The sequence below is a fragment of the Nyctereutes procyonoides genome, unplaced genomic scaffold, assembly GCF_905146905.1.
Source record: "Nyctereutes procyonoides isolate TBG_1078 unplaced genomic scaffold, NYPRO_anot_genome, whole genome shotgun sequence".
NCBI classification, from domain to species: Eukaryota; Metazoa; Chordata; class Mammalia; order Carnivora; family Canidae; genus Nyctereutes; species Nyctereutes procyonoides.
In genome coordinates this window covers 12,809,325-12,816,246 of record NW_026575052.1, presented here as the reverse complement: position 1 = coordinate 12,816,246, position 6,922 = coordinate 12,809,325, and positions in this window count along the sequence as shown.

The window sequence follows — 6,922 nt, the reverse complement described above, 5'->3', positions numbered from 1 at the left end:
TGTCTTGTGAAAGGGGGTGAGTGAGGGTGGATGGAATGGAAGACGCCTGGCTGGGTTTTGTCACCAGACACTGGTTCCCCAGAGTCAAAATACCTTCATATGTTCCCTCCCTCTGAGTTCGCCCTTCTGCCTGAGATCTGAGTCTGCTTGGCATCTGGGAACTGCCCCCACACACACACCCAACTCCCAGATTACAATGCAGGCCCTGCCACTGGGATTGCCAGCCTGCTCCCTAGGGCTTCGAGGCCCCTGGTCCACGCATTATGTCCCAGATCCAGGGATTCTGCTTCCTAGGTCCTTGGTTTTGGTCCTGGGTCTCACATCTTGTGTCCCATGCTCCAGGACCCCACAAGTGCAGGGAGGGATGCTTGCCTCTAGGATCCATGTTTTCCCCTCAAAGTTTCTTCTCCCTGTGGGATCCCCAGTATGAGTTAGGTCATGAGGCCCTCTGCTTCCGGACCCCCATTCCATCCTAGATCCCAAGTCTCTTGACTCCAGCCCCTTCATTGTACTATGTCACCCCAGCCTTTGGGCCTTACAATTCTACTGTGGTTCAGAGACACCTGTCTTTGCAGCTCTCCTGCTGTCCCAAGCCCAAGAACCCTTGTGGGGCGCCCCCTTTCCCACAAGGACTAAAGTACCCCCCGTTTGTGTATCTCCCATTCACCATGGATCCTGGATCTCTGTCTCCAGGCTCCCCATTTTGCATCACTACACCTGACACACCTGCATCTGCCTGTGCAAATTCCAGAGTTTGTCTAGGCCTGTAAGCCCAATATTTCTGCCTTCCCCTTTCCACCCTGAACCCCAAATGCCGGGTCTGTTTCCTCCCTGCTTTTGTAAACTTTGTATAAAGAAAATTCAATACCGTGCCTATTTCTAGTGGACCTGGAAAGCCTAAAATTGTTCCCTACTCCCTGACTTTGGGAGCTCTTGGTTGCCCTTGATCAAATAATGCCCACTTTGGGCTGCCTGGTGTTTAGCAAGCAGCTTTTCCCATAGATCCGCTTCGTGCTAAAGCTTTGCCAAATATGGCTCGGTGTCTCCCCACTGAAGGTCAGGGAGACCCTGAGGGACAGCTCCAGGGGGCCCACACAGCAAGGCTCTGGCCTTGGAAGAGTGAGGGGGGCCCAGACCACCAGCTGCTGGAACTCCTATCTGAAAGAGGATACCAGAGGATTCTGATGGGGCAGGTAAAACAGTCCCCTAAACTACAGCCTCTGTGCTGGATGTGAGGCTTATCCACCCGCCAGGCCCCCTCTATGCATCCCCAAGGCTCAAATGAACCCACTGTCACCTCACTGCATGATAAGGCAAGGGTGTCAACACAAAGCTCAAGGCTATAATCCAGTAGCCTGTGTGGTGCTGCATGTGGGGGCGGGGAGCCTTAAGACCCAGTCAGGGTGGGGAAGGGGGACTTTGTTCCTGGAGGAGTAAACCACTTGTGCAGAGGCCTGGCAGGGAAGGGGGCAGGTGGAAGCCACACGAAATTAGGTCTGTTTGGGGAGGGGACGGGGAGAGGGCTTTGGCAAGGTCACTCTGGGGCCTGGCCGAGGCTGGTTGGGAGTAGGTGGCGTGGACAGAACCAGTGCAGGAGACCAGAGAAGCTTGTTTTCAGCCCCATGAACCACCTGCAGGGAGAAAATGAGTGTTCAATGCTGCTGAGGAAGGAGAAGCAGCTTGGGGACGCTGTCCAGGTGGGGACAAACTGTGGGGTGAGGAGGTCGGGGGCGGTGAGGGTGCCCAGAAGCGTTTCAGTGAGGAAAGGGGACGGTAGAGGGGATTCAGTGGAAGAGAATAGGGCTCTACTTGAAATGGGGAGGGAGGGCAGTGAAGGTTTGTGTGCCCAGGAATTGGTGGGGGTTGGGAGGGACAACCCTAGAAGGAAATGGGAGTTTAGGGAGGTGATTATAGCCCAGCGAGGGGGCTTGTTAACTAGAAGAGGGTTTTGGAGGAGGGATGGGGATTCACAGCAAAGTGGGGAGCTCCAGTTTCTGGGCTGGGAGAGAGACTTGGAGAGGGAACTCCTGGAAAGTGAAGTTGAGGGTGGAAGGGCAAGGAGAGAACAGGAGCTCGGGGAAGGGAGGTATCTCACCCTGTGGCTTAGTAAGCCGTGAAGAGGGTAGAGGTGTATTTTGGAGAGCAGACTTGGAACTTCTGCTAGGACCAAGGGCCCAGCCTTGGGATAGAAGCCTCTCTGATCCTGTCCAGGTGGGTGGGGCAGGGATGGGGGTCACCCTATTTGGATCTGTTCTTTTCAGAAATTGCAGCCTTAACCAGGGCCACAGCCCTACACCTTACCTGATTGCAAAAAGCATCAAGGTAGTGTGGCTGCCAGATGTTTGGGTTTCACCACCATTATTAAATACTTCCCTGGAGTTTTTATTCCTCAAAACCTATCCTTGAGGTAGAGAAGATAGTCACTTCATTTATAGATGATACAGATTTCGTCTATAAATTTATTTATAGATATATAGAAGACAGGTTCAGAGGCGCAGAGTAAGTGACTTGTCCTAGACCACATGGGAAGTGGGTGTAAGTAGTATGAGCCCTCGCTCTTTCATAACAACTTTCTTAAAAGATTTTATTTATTCGTGAGAGAGGCAGAGACACAAGCAGTGGGAGAAGCAGGCTCCCTGCAGGGACCCTGATGTGGGAATCAATCCCAGACCAGGATCATACCCTGAGCCTAAGGCAGCCTCTCAACCACTGAGCCACCCAGGTGTCCCTTTCATAACAATTTAAAGGGGGAAAAAAAGCCCACTTACAAAAAATTCTTTCAAAGTTTAAATAAATAACAAGAATCGGAAATACTTTATTCAATTATGGACCAGGTACTCTGTGTGTGTGTGTGTGTGTGTGTGTGTGTGTGTGTGTGAGTGTGTGTAAAATTCATGCCATCTCCACAATTCTATGATAAGGCTTTATTGTGATGATTATTATCCTGTTTTACAGACAGGAAACACAATTTACAAAGACCACTCAGTGACTGAATTGTGATAACAGGGTTCAAATCAAACCCAAATAATCTGGTTTGGGAGTCTGCTTAGCTGTCCTGTTAAAAGTGAAAATCCACTCTACCCACATCCCTGCTAATAATCCACACGTCCACACTTTCAGGTCCTTCATCAAGATCAGTGATTCTCGGCCCAGAAGTTCTGATTTCATTGGGCTGGGTGGGGCCTGGGCAATGAGATTTTTAAAAGCTTACCCTGGTGGTTCTAATGTGCAGAGTTGAGAACCACTAATCCATCTATTGTGCTCAGTGTTTGCACACAAGCAGCCACCTGTATGCACACACCTATACTTAATGTGTTGTCCTAGATGTTCGTAAGATGCTTTCTTGTGTATACACTGTGGTATCCATTAGTGTTTTTCCGAGTGGCTGTAAATTACTATGGGTTCTCTGAGTGACTGTTAGAAACACTATAAACACATTCACTCAACAAATATTTCTTAAGCACCTACAAGATTCCAGGCAATGGCCCAGGCACTTGGGGATGCAACAGTGAGCAAAACAGATGGGGTCCCTGCCTTTGAGTGCATTGTCTTTTGGAATTGACAAAATTTGGTCTTTTGTCTTTGCCTATGTGTGGCAGGGGGATAGTTGCCCTTGGTGGTTGCTGAAGGGGGAATGGCTGGCTGGGAGAGCTTAGGAGGGTGAGACTTGCTGGTTGCTTATGCATCGGGAGCCCCCTGGCCCCAGTGCAGATGTGTTAGAGAAGGAGACCTAGGGCATGTTTCTGGGTTTGAATGAGTGTGGCTGACTGTGGCACGTGTAAAGATGTGCATGATAGGAACCTGTGAAAATGTAGACAGCAGTATGAAGGGGGCACGATGAGGAAGGGCTGTGTGCAAGGTAGGCACCAGCCCAGGAGAGCACACGGATGGTGACACATGCATACACACGTACACACACACACACACACACACACACACACAAACACACACCAGCCAACTGCTATAAGGAGGAGACTGGTTTCCAGTCCCAGGGCACAGACTCCCAGGGCCAGGAGAACTCTGCTTTGGGTATGTGGAGGAGGCACAGCTGGGGCTGGAAACTCTAGAGTGGGAGGAAGGGAGGGAGAGCGAGGGAGGGAGGCTGGGGAGCCACATCCTTGATCTCTGGTCTGTTTCAGCAGTTCCGGACTCCGTGCTCTGGGTCTCTGTGACTCTGGGTCTCCCTCTCTCTGATGTCCGGATATTGGCATCACTCTTCCTCTCTTCTGGGTCTTGGGCTCTGAGGCTAATCACATGACTCTGGGTCACCACCTCTCCAGCCTACTTGGCTCTCAGTGTCCCCCCTCCAAGTCTATCTCTGCCTCCATGTCTGCCTCTGTCTCCGTGTCCTTCCTTGTCCTTGCCAGGTGGGGGAAGGGGCCCAGTGCTCAGGGAGCAGGTGTCAGCTCACTCAGGCAGCAGGGAGTGAAGCCAAGGAGGGCACAGAGCCAGCAGCCCCTGGACACGCAGCCACACTCCAGGACACACTCAGGGCTCTCACAGGAACGTCCAATGACATACATGGAGAGATGGGTTCTCAGGGACATATACACAGGTGCACAATTCAACACGCAGCTAAGCCCAGAAACACAAGGATGCCAGACAGAGAGAGGGTCACACGCAAATACTAAGGGACCAGGCACACACAAACGGACAAAACTCAGGCACACACCAAAACTGTCGCAGGCACACCCCGGGGCATTTTTCCAGAGAAAAATTCAGAGCCATGGACAAACACACAAACATGCACACGCCTGAAGGCGTGTGCAGACACACAGGTTCAAAGACCGCAGCGGCAATCACTGCACCACACATGTACAAAGGCCCAGGTCCACTCAGGTACACCTGGGCTGTCACACCCAGAGCCACACACATTCAGGACAGGGAGGCAAATGAGAGACGGGCAAATCCCCTCAAGGACAACCAGAGACGGAGGCACGACGGGCACACTGAGGGACACACCCAGGCGCAGGCAGAAGGGCCTCAGGTACCGCCCCCCGCCCCCCCCCCCTGAAGCACCTGGGGACACGCCCACAGGCGGCGCGAGCAGCGAGCCGGAGCAGCGCGGCCCCAGCGCACCTGGCGCCCACGGCTCGCCCCCAGGCGCCCCGAGTGTGCGTGCCCGTGCGTGCGTGCCCGCCCGTGCGCGCCGCCACCTGTGGGAGGAGAGGTGCGCACTGCGCCCGGGGCTGCCCGGCTGGCGCGGCGCGGGGGGGCGGGGTGCGGAGCGGTTGCCATGGTGCGCGGAGCGCGGCGCATACTAATGGGGCGGCCCCGGGCGCTGCCCCCTCGCCCGCCGGGCCCCGCCGCCAGCTCCTTCCTTGGGCCGCGACCCGGGCAGGCGACCCTCGGCTCAAAGGGCCGGAACCCGGGGGAGGGGGGCCGGGGGGCTGTCAGGAGGCCCGGGGCCCGGCCCGTCGCCTGCCCCACTTCCCCAGGGAAGGCTCCGGCCGGTACCGGGAAGCCGTGCGAGGGCGGAGCGAGGTCTGGGGCGCTGCGGGGGCTGCTGCTCCGCCCGGGCGCGGGCACCAAACGGGCACAGCAGCTGGGAGCGCAGGTGCTACCTCGAAATGGGGGTGGCTATCCTGGGAGGGTGGGAAAGAAAGGGGGAACTTAACCCTTTGGTTGCCAGAGGGCCCATCAGTCTGTCTTCCCCAGGCTGGACTGCGGGGGGGGGGGGGGGGGCGGGCGCGGACGGGCCGATGACCCGTTGACCCTTGACCAATCGTAGGACAACCCACACCCCTCTCTGCATCCGCAGGGCTCCAGCGTTGACTTGACCTACAGCGGAGGGGGCATCAGTTACCATCCCTTCAGTTCTGCCTGTAGTCTGACCAGGGATGTGGTGGGGTGCCCTGAGGCCTGAGGGGAGGGGCCCGGTGGCACTGGAACAGTTAACACCTCCCCGTACCTGGACCCCAGTCCCAGAGTCCCCCTTTCATACAGCTTTGACCCGCTACCCCCTAAACCCCACTGTTTTAATTGGCATGGAGGGGCACGGCGGTACCCTGGGGTGGGGGGGGCATCCAGCAGAGGGTTTGCAGGTAGAGACAGTGGGAGGGGGGCCTAATGGGGGGGGGAGCCAGGCGGTTGCCTAGCAACTCCACAGCTGTCTGTTGACCTAGAAGAAGCTGCGCTGTCTTGACACAGCTGGTGTTTACATGTAACCGAGGCTCTGGCTTAGCGCTTGCTTGGAGGAAAGCTGAGGCAGGGCCCTCGTGGCAGCCTGGCCCCGGCCCCCGGCTGCGGTGGGCTCTGTGCCTGCCTGCCCTCTCTGCTTCAGCTCCCACCTCAAGTCCAACCAGGGAGAGAGTGGGAGGGCGGATCTCAGAGCTGGAGGCTTTGGAGCTGGGGAAAGTTGATGGACGCACACACACACAATCACACAGGCACACACACTCAACCTGAGGGCCTTTAACAGAGAAATGGTGGGAGACTCAGAAAGGGACAGGGGAGGGAGGTGCCCAGTTTGTGCATAGATTTCAACCCACCCAGAGAACACCCACATTCACAGGAACACATGAACATACAGACCCCCAAGATCAAACTGACCTAGGCGCATGTGCGCACACACACACACATATATACATACAGGCACAGAGATACGCATTGACATGATGACATCCAGACAGACACACAAACACACAGTAACAGTAATTGAGTGATTGAAACCCTGACCCGCAGACATCTTGATACAGAAGATAAACAGGCACTGGCCATCCAATAGAGACACACTCAAACACAGACATATATCCAGAAACCCCCATGGACTAACACCAGCAACTCTCATGTGAACACAGTATATCCCAGCTAGAGTTTGCAGGTCTACGTTATGACCCACATACAGAGTTACCCACATGCACACAGAGAAACCCACAACTCCTCAAACCTTTATTGATTGCCCTAAGTACACAGTCACTGA